We start from the raw sequence: 10,946 nt of genomic DNA, 5'->3' as shown, positions 1-10,946 counted from the left end.
ACTAGTTAAGTAAACTGATGACAATATACAAATACTTCTTCTGTCCATCATTTATCTTAGCATCACTTAGACTTGGGTTCAGATATGAATATTTGTAAGCAATTGAAAGATTTCATGTGTGAAATAAGGTGTCTGTTTTATAATGAGTATAAAATTGTGTTTAGATATGACATCGATTTAAACACCTTGTAATATTGTTACTAGGGTAACAGAAGAACCAAAAATAAATTACTGGATATATTTATTTTGTCTTGTTTACATACCATTTAATCAACTGTGATTTAGCTAATATTCAAAGTATAAATAGGAGAAATAATACTCTTTCAAATATGTTTGTTCCTCTTCAAATAATTATCATTGGCATAATAAAGACAATGCCTTTATTTTAACTTTGCCTTTAAGTAATGCCTTTCTAATAGTAATGATAAAATATATATTTGAGAAAGCTCATCTTCCTTTTTGATGACTTTGTTCATTAATCAATGTGTTTTAATATTTAAACTTTAACAACAGATAAATTTCATGCCCTTTTGTTTTGAGTTGAGTTGATTCTCATTTTTCTAATGATTTTTTTGTTTTGTTTGTTCTTTTGTGGGATATTCAATTCTAAAGTAAGTAGGGGTGATTTTCAAGGAATGGGTAGAGTGGTACAGAAAGAAAAAGATTTATAAAATGCACCACTTTTTAAACTTTCATTTTCTCTTCTATATTTTTGTTGCAATTTTTAATATTTTTTGTGCTTTGGATTGATTTGAATTAGCCAAAACCATTTTTTCAGTGAACAGCATGAATAATCAATACTTTTTTCTGGTTTAAAATTATAACCATCTAGTAACTTTTATAGTTTCCCTATCATTTTTATTCTTATCTAATTTGATCTCTACTATGATCTAAAATAACTAACCTTAATTTGCAGTGAGAAAGCTGATAGGGAGAAAGTGAATCCATTCAGGTCACTGAGCTAGTCAGTAGAAGTTAAATTCAAAATTTCTCCTTGCATAGTTTTAAAATATTTTATTTTACAGCCTACTATTAGTCTGTCCACAATGTAATATTTCAGTTTTGAAATGATTTTTTGCATTAATTGGACTTAGCAAGGTGTAAACATAGAGCAAGTTCTATCTATCTATGTGGCTATCTATCTATCTACCCATTGTTCTACCTTTCTATTTACCAACTGTTTATTTCACACAACTGTGTGTTGATTCTTCCTTATCCATCCCTGGTAATAGAGGTTGCATGATCTTTCCTACCATGTTCAACAACCTGCAAACAAAAATGAAAGAAAGGGGAAGAACTGATAAAGGAAAGCCCAGACACTGTCATGCAAATCTGACATCTGTGGGGAAAAGAAGAGGAAAGGAAGCAGAATTACAGAGGAGCTACTATAATTTTAATTCATGTTTGACATATTCTCTGCCAAACCAATGTTCATAAAAAGATTGACTATAAATGGACTGTTACACTGGGAAGGAATATCCTGAGTCTAATTTCTCCACCATAAGCAAGACATTGTCTTGGGAATGTCTAAAAAGAGTGTGGCCCAATGTGCGGTAGCAGCTTCTGGAAGTGTTGCAGCTAGTGTTATGAGCTAACTGTACTCCAAACAACTGGATGTAGAGTTATTTCTTGGAGGGAAATCTGTGCAGTATATCTTCTTATATGCTGTGAGGCCACAGGCTATCTTGTAACTATAGTTTTTTTTGTTTGACAAAAAGGAGTTTGACCAATGGAATTGAATTGAATAGCCAGAAAAGAACTCACAGACCTATGTCCACATAATCTTTGGTAAGGGCGCCAATAAAAAACCAGGATGAAAGAAAGACAGTTTCTTCAACAAATGGTACTGGAAAAATTGACTAAACATGTGTAGAAAATTGAAGTTGGATCCTTATATATCACCCTGCACCAGAATCAACTCCAAATGGATCAAAGACCTTGAGGTAAAAGCAGAATATTACCTGAAGGAATAGGGGAAACACTAGGACTCCTTGTATTAGGTCAAAATTTTCTTAATAAACAGCTAGAAACATAAAGATGGATAAATGGGACTGCATTAAACTACAGATCTTCTACATGGCAAAGGACATAGCTAGCAAGATAAATAAAAAGCCCTCAGATTGGGAGAAGATATTCAGTAACCATACAACAAAGGCATCACATATCTAAAATATACTTAAGCCCCTCAGAAACAAATCCTCAAAGAAACAACCACTCCATTAACAAGTGAGCTAAAGACTTAGAATCTTCAAGTGGGCTAAAGACTAAGGATTTCTCTGAAAAGAAAATAAGAATGGCCAATAGACACATGAAGAAATGCTTAATATCTCTGGCCATAAAAGACATGCAAATAAAAAACACACTGAGATTCCACCTCACCCCAGTTAGAATGGTTATAATCAAGAAACTTAACAACAACAGATGCTGGAGGGGATGTGGCCAAAGGGAATCCTACTGCATTGTTGGTATGAGTGTAAACTTGTTCAACTACTCTGAAAAGCAATACGGAGGTTCCTCAGAAGACTCCACATAGAGCTCCTCTATGACCCAGCAATTCCACTCCTGGGCATTTACCCGAATGACCACAAATAAGACCAAATTAAAACTATCAGCAAACCCATGTTCATTGCAGCATGGCCATAAAAATCTCATTTGATTGTTGCTGGAATTGACACCTGAGGTGATTTTGTTCTGTGGGTGACAGATGTCGAATGCCATATTTGGTATTCTTCATTTGGGAATTTTTTTCATGTCTCTTCTAAGATTCAACAATCTCTGGTTTTCTATATATAGGATATGATTTTAATTGTGAGATTGTTTAGGGGGATGAACAGAGGAGATAGAGGGGGAAAGAATAATGAGTGATACTGGAACACATTGTGTTTGTGTAGGAAGATGGTATAAGGAAACCCACTTATATATTTTGAGCAATTAGTGAGTAAGAGGATAAGAGAAAGCGATAGAGAAGGTTATTTGACTAAATTGTAATTTATGCACATGTTAAATAACATAGTGAAAACACTTTGTATAGATAATAAGCAGAAAATACTTTAAAAATGAATGACATGAAAGTAAAATATGCTCTGTTGGAGAAGGCATGTTCAGGAGGAGGAAGGACCAACGGAGAAGGTGAATATAGTTGAAGTAGTTTAGAATTATGCACAAGAATAGAATTTTTAAACCTTTTTGGAATTGTTTTTAGGAGGGAAAAAAAGGAGAACTAGAAGGCAAGAGGTTGGTAAATATATGCTTGTATAGGAATATCACAATAAAACCTCCCTTGTATAATAATAAAAATAGTTATAAAAATAATTGTTAAAGAGGTTTACTGTCCATCTACTTATACTAATTTATTTTCTATTGTCTTCAAGTGATATACTGCCCACTGGACATACCCTAATGAATCTTTCTTGACTTTCTTGAATAGAATCCTTTCAGTGGAATTCAATATTCCACAACAAGTTTACCTATGTCCCAGGGGGATTAATTTTTATTACTATTTATTGCCACACTCATGAAGTACAATTTTATTCTCTGGGAGTCCTCTCTTTTCCTCTTACTTTAGCCTTGACTTTGGCCCTTTAATCTGTGAGTCATATCACAGGCTGTGAATTCTCAGCAACTCAAAGGATGCCAGCCAAACTCTCCAGGCAGTTTTCTTGGAGTATCCCTCAGTTAATGTAGTCGAGTACAAAATCCACCCGAATTCTCTCCATTTATCCCTACAGCTACACCTTTTTCAGCATAACTTTGAACTTATCAAAGGGCAGAATACATTTCTCCATCTTGTCCTTTCCTGCCTCCTCTTCCTTCTTCTTCATGGAACTAGTGATCAAAGACAAGGCTTTGTGTTTGACATATTTGTGCTCTGCTACTGAGCTTTACGTGGAGCCTCAGAGTTGATTTCTCAATTCTTAAATATAAATGTAAATTTGAACTAACAAAAGCAGTATTAGGTCAATTCAAGACTAGTACTCAAATAAATGTCTCTGCACATTTCCACTTTCCCTCTTGGGAACATCATCAACCCTGAATGTGAAAAAGCATAAGATATCTTCCAGAGGATGAGAGATTACATGGGATTGGAATGACCCACCTCTGTACAAGTGTCAGTAGAGAAATCATCTCCATCTAGCAAGAAGCTTGAGCTCAGCCAAGATCAGACAGTTGAGTGCAGTCCTAACAGTCAAACTGAAAAATAAGAGGCCAAATCAATAGTATTAGCCAACAAGTTTTGGGCTGACTTGTTACATAATAAAAAAGAAATTAACTGTTAGCCTTGGATTTTGCTGAAGAAAGTAACCACATTGTATTTGGGGAAAAGACAGTATAATAGTACCAATTTTTTCCAAGTTACAATTATTTCAAAAAACAGTAGGAATTGAATACTTATAAATAATTTCTTATCTGTATCCCAGCTCTTTTTAAATTACTTCACAGTCAGTGAGTTAAAAATGTCGCCAGAATGATCCTTAGTGATTATTACTTAAATTTGCTACTGATGAAGTAATGTTTCTTCCTGGAATGCTCAGGTATTAAATTAACATTATTTGTGGTCGTAAGAATTCAACGAGAAGTGAAGTAAAAAGTAGTTTTATTTTAGGATTTTTTTTTTAAATGCATTTTTAAAAACGTATGGGCTATACATCATAAATGCTTTAACCTTCAAGAGGCAGCAAAATTCAAGGTGAAGTGTATGGACCTCAAAAGTCTAGAGAATGAATCTTTCACTCATTGACAATCTCTACAAGTTATTTAACCTATTATCTTCTCTCTATCTCTCCCTCTCTCATTTTTGTGCCAGTGCCAGGGCTTGAATTCAGATCCTCCCAGTTTTGGTCAGCTGGTTTGCTCATGGCTGGCACTTTACCACTTGACCACAGCTCCAATCTAACATTTTGCTGCTTAATTGGAAGTAAAGTCTGCCTAGGCTGGTTCTGAATCAAGATCTTCCAGGTCTCAGATTCCTGAGTAGCTTGGACTGAGGTGAAAGCTACCAGCACTCAGCTAACAGATCTAGATTCCTATTTCCTGTACTCTAATTTAGGAATAAAGTAATACCTCTCCTGTGTTGTGTGGTTCAAATGTGATGTTTCTGATATACTTGAAATAGTGGCTGGATTAGCATATGAATTTGATGAATACTAGGTATTTTTACTACTAATGTACTGTTTAGCACAGCAAAGGACATGAATTGACTATAATAAAAAGGTCAAATTGTCTAGCTTTTTAGAATTCCCATAGCTATATAAAGGATCAAATACCAAATGCAGCCAGATTTAGAATAAACTATAATTTTGTTTCAGATGTTTTTCGGTTAACTATACTAGAGCTTGAGTTAATAATTCTTAGTTTAAGGCCTTTGTTTTAAGTGATCTGAAAAGCTTCAAACAAAAATGTATTTTTTTGTATTTTATTGTTTTTTATTTATAAACCAAATTAATTTTAATCTTAAATACAGTAGATGAAAGCTGATACTAATTTGTATTTTGTTTTGAATTATTTTTTGGATGATGAAGTTTCCCATCAGTTAGTCTAATATTGATGTAGTTCTACATCAATAATTTTCAATTAATGGTGCCTATCATACATTACAATCAAAGTAATTATTCTAATAATACAAGGATAATGTCCATAAGAATTGAGAGTAATACAATAGCTGGAGAAATAAAGCCTCCAATAGTGAATATTAATTGTGAATATGAATGATTTAAAAATATTTTCTCATAAAATGATCCCTGAACCTACTGAATGAATACCTTTTAAATGAAAAAAAAAAGTATAAAGAGCGTCTTTCATTAAATCACTCATATATTGTCAGGAACTGATAAGATGCAAAAGAATTAACTTTTCAGTTTCAACTGGATTAACTATATGTCTTTAGCACAGAGAGAAAAGTAGGCAAGAATAACACGTTTCTCTTTCACAAAAATTTTTTAATGTGAACAATGAATTCCTGTAGTCATGATTTTCAGCTCAGGGCTGTAGTCACATAATTTTGAATCTTATTACTATGGTGATGTGACAGAACCAGTGTTATTCCTGGCAGCATCTCATCATTGATTAGTCTGAGTTGGCTAAATGATTTAGTAAAGTGTAAAAGCCACTATTGTTCTGATAACGCTTGCTAAGCTTTTATGTGACTCCACGATACCTTATTCCTCCTCTTTTGATTTAATTTTTGTGAAGATATAGGGGAAAATGATAGCTAATATTTTATTTGTTCATCTACAATAACTGTGACTACTTCATGAGTTGAAAATCTAATAGACTGTGAAATTTCTTCCTATTGAGACAACACCAAGAAAGCTCATGAATTATTGTCTTATCAGACCAAAGAACTGCTGCCATATTCCTTAATGCTTGTCTTCTAGCCCTAAATGTAGAGAGATATTACTATAATTTGTCAAGAAATAACAAAACAAATAACTCTTATTGTGGATGGAATTTTTTAACACTCTATCTCTTTATAATGTCTCCTTACTGGAATTTGTTTCTGTTTCCTGAAACCTTAAATAAATGACATTCTGTAGTCATAACATTTGAAAGCATCCATTGTTCTCTAGAAGCTTTTCTTTTCCAGACACTATTATGGTGTTTCCTTTATCCAATACTGTTAATTACAGTATGCATAACTGTGGTAGGTAATTCCATTGTTTTTTTTTGTTTGTTTGTTTTGCCAGTTATGGACCCTGAACTCTGGGCCTGGGCGCTACTCCTCAGCTCTTCAGCTCAAGGCTAGCGCTCTACCACTTGAGCCACAGCACCACTTCTGGCTTTTTCTGCTTATGTGATGCTGAGGAATCGAACTCACGGCCTCATGAATGCAAGGCAATCACTCTACCACTGAGCTGCCTTCCCAGCCCTCCATTGCTTTTCTTTAAGTAATTTAATTTCTATCACAAACACAACCTCAGTCAAGTGGCAGGATCCCACCCAGTTTAACAGCTCTCTTGGTTTTTCTGTTTGGGGAATAGGCAGGGGATCACTGGGTTCTCAATGTGGACATAGATGAAATCTAAGCAATAAAGATGCTTTTATTTCTGTAGAACATTTGGCTCACTAGTATTAATGCTACATCAACTTCATCTCAACTGCAAGTGGTCTTAAAGTCTTCTGAACTCTGAGGCATCTCTATTTTAGTTGAAGGCAATATTGTCAATTATCTGTCATACCTATTCATAAAATAGGTCTTCTATGACACTCATTTAAGTCCACTTGTTTATATTCTTGTGTGTGTGTGTGTGTCTGTGTCTGTGTCTGTGTTCCCTGGATCCATGAAAACAATGGGGAAACTTTGGAATCTCATTACTTTCCTGAACTGTATCCCAACAAGAGAGATAAGAGGAAATGGATCACCCAAACCTCCTCAAAAGCTGAAACATTGCTGTTTCTTATTCTTCTCTCTTCAGCTATAAATTTTTTAGGTATTAGGAATGGACATCTTAGTAATTTATTGACTCATACAAATCTGTATTTTTAAATCTTGGGAATTATACGTCTATCCCTTGTTATCCCAATTCTCTTACTTCAATATAATTTGATGAATGAGTAATTAGTAATTTTGAGTTTACTCAATTATACCTATTTCTGAACACAGGAACACATAAGAAATATTTTCTCTGAAATAATTATATAGATTTTCCAAAATTACAATTCTTTTGAATTTCAATGTCAAGTTTTCTCGAATCAGTTTCTTCCTTACCTTTAAATTTTAGTTTGGGTTTCTCTTGTAAAAACATGTCAAGCGTGTGCTTTAGATTATCAGTTATCTCAAGGACCTTTCAGATTTCTGCCAAGAATCTGTACATCAGTGTATTATAATATACCTTAGTTTAGAAACCAGTTTTCTATCCCAACAATGTAACCATCTGTCTCTTCCTCAAGCCTTCTTTGCTTTTAATCTTGTAATCATATACAAATGCTTTCTCTTTATTCCTGTCTTCTACCCTCAGAATATTCTTAATAGTCACATAAAGTCATTCATCTTTCACCAATTTATTCATTCATTCATACTTACAGTCACTTTTTATTATATTGAGATAAATGATGACAAATAAGGTAAAGCCTTTTAGAATGATGAGTATAAACCTTAAGAAACATCAATATAGTGAAATATACAAGCCTGAGATGAGAACAAGGAAACAGGAGAACATAATCAAAAGCCATGTGTTCATGATGTTATCGGATTCCAGAGGAGAGGCAGCAGTAGGCCCTGAATCTAGCACTTCTGCATTTGAAAAAGGAAACCAAGCATGTGTTGTGCAATTCAGAGGCAAGCAGCTGTTGTCACTGCTCCGCAGAAAGCAGGTTTGATGGAGTAGTTGGGGACAGAGGTAAACTTTAATGGCTTGGGAATGGATCATTGGAGAAACCCCTGGTCCTGTGTCAAGCTCCTGTTTTGCTTTGACAATTGAGTGAGGGATGAGAACACAGAGAGAATGAACATAGATTTTTTTAGAGCACAGAATGAGGGAATGAAAGCTTCTCCATTTCCCATTTAAACATAAGAGACTTGGGCTCATCTGGCCCAAAGAAGAAGAGGCAAAAAGGGGAAAAGGAAATCTATGGAAGTACTCTATTGATTGAAGCTGAAGAGATGCAAGAATACAGCAGTATAAAGAGACCTAGAATCAGGAAGTCATTATTAAATCTCAAAAACTTTAATTGGCTTATTTCAATTTTCTAGGAATGAACTTTTAGGAATTAACTTAATAAGAGTGTAGTTACTGGCTACTCCTGACACTTGAACTTTTAGGAATGAAAGGCCTAATTAAGATGCACTCTGTGTGAAAATAAATATCATACCAATTTCAAAGACTCATTTTGTAAATATAGGATTTAAACATTTCTGCATTTTTACATCAAAGATGTCATAAAGTTGTTACTTTGGATAGTTGAGTTAAAATATATCATTAAGATTAGTTTTACTTCTTTTTTTATTCTTTTGCCAGTATGGGGGCTTAAACCCTGGCCTCACGCTCATTTGACTTTCTTATTCATGGCTAGCACTCCACAACTTGACTCATCCTTCCAACAAGGATTCTTCCTGATTAATTGTATAGAGTCTTCTAGACATTTCTACCTGGGCTGGCTTCAAACCATAATCCTCTAGGTCTTAGCTTCTGAGTAGTTAGGATTACAGACATGAACTATGAGGTTTCCCGATTTCTTTTTAATGTAGAAAAATCAAAATTATATATGTGGCTCACTTTAAATTTCTGTTAGATAACATTGCTCTTGGAAGATTCAGTATCACCTGTTACAATACACAACTATCTTTGAGCATGTAATATATGCCCAACAGGTAGCCATTTACTATCACTACCCATATGTTAAACCAAGACAGGCAGGCACTCAGGATTCCTTCTATGAAATGATAAAACAATACTGATGTAGTAAATCAGAAGAGAGAGATCTCTTATTCAAATCTCTAGTAGTATATACTTTCCTTTTTGTTTTTCACATAGCATCTTTTCATGTTGGTTCCCCTAAGGAATCATTTTTGTTGTGGTTGCCTTCATTTTTATCTACTTTGAAATTCTCACTTAGTCGAATAATTAGCTGAAGTAATATACCTTCTTCTCTGATGAAGAGATAAGCCATTTCAAGGAGAAATGGAGTAAATAAAACAACAAATGAAATCAGCTCAAAAAGTGATTAATCAGTATATTTAAAGGCCTAATGTCTCACATTGGTCTATTCTCTTTCTGTAGTCCACTAAAATGTCCTTTGTAAACTCTGAAGGCAAGTGTGTGTTTTTTTTTCCAATAGATCTTGTGTTGTTAATCTTTTTTTCCCTATAGAGCAGGAAGAACTGTCTAGCAGTTCCTATTCATGGTGTATTCCTACTCTATTATCTTCTAGTTTTCTCGTCGGACCTATTTGTCCTCATGGTTCCTTGTATATAAGTTGGACAATATGAATTATCAGTCACTGAAAACACTGAATTTCCTGTCACTTTCTGGGTCTTTTAACTGGGCTCTGGTATTGAAGGTACTTTCTATCCTGTTAGGTGTGAAGCTAATAAAAGTTAGAAAGATTATATGGATGTCATTGCTTGAGTCATCATGGCTCTCTGTAGTGTCTTTGGCTCAGTTGGAGCGTTAACTCAAGGATTTTAAATGTATTCCCAACATCCATCTGAAGCTCTATAAAAAGTTTAAACTCTGACAAAGGTACTCTTCAATGGATGCTCTATAATTTCACTTTTCATAATGAAATTTTAATTGGAAATCCTTCCTCGTTCTTATATCTTTCAATACTCCTGTCAACACTATTCTCAGAAAAGATGATAGAAAGACGTGTTTATGTTATTACAGCTGATTGGAAAAGACAAGTTGGAGCCTTAGAAAATTTACTCCTCAAAAAGATTATCCTGTTGCTTTCTAGACTTTCCCCAGAGTTCTTCTTTACTAATGATATTAATTTAGCAGCATCCTGTTTCTAGAAGCTTATTGTATCTTTTCTAATAGAGAAGCAATTGTTTTAAGTGCCTCCTTACTTGTAAAACAGAGGAAATACTTTTGGAAAATAGTTCTCTTTCAATAAACTGTTAAATTAGAAAGTGTTCTAAAAGAGCACATTTTCCTCAAAACTACAACCTACATTTAAGCAATTATGCAAAATTTCAATTTCAGATTATGTCCAGATTATAAATGTAGATGTTAATAATTTTCAAGAAATTGGCATTTTATTGGTGACTCCAATAACTTTATATTTGAAGGTCCAGAGTTTATGGTCCATTTTTTTTTCTGGAAAGATCTGGTTACTGTTAGAAATGAATTTAGCATTCAAGCAATCTTTCTGCCTGTCATAGCTTCATGGAAAATCAGTTCACATATTCCATAAACTAGGAATGTCCTGTAATTTGTTAACTGTTGGCTGCTAAAACTAACAGAAATGAAAATAGACTAAGTATTAAGAATGTATCAGCAAATTATTTT

The sequence above is a fragment of the Dipodomys ordii genome, unplaced genomic scaffold, assembly GCF_000151885.1.
Source record: "Dipodomys ordii isolate 6190 unplaced genomic scaffold, Dord_2.0 Scaffold8, whole genome shotgun sequence".
In the NCBI taxonomy this organism is placed as follows: domain Eukaryota; kingdom Metazoa; phylum Chordata; class Mammalia; order Rodentia; family Heteromyidae; genus Dipodomys; species Dipodomys ordii.
The sequence above is the reverse complement of the archived record's forward strand: the minus strand, read 5'-3'. Positions refer to the sequence as shown.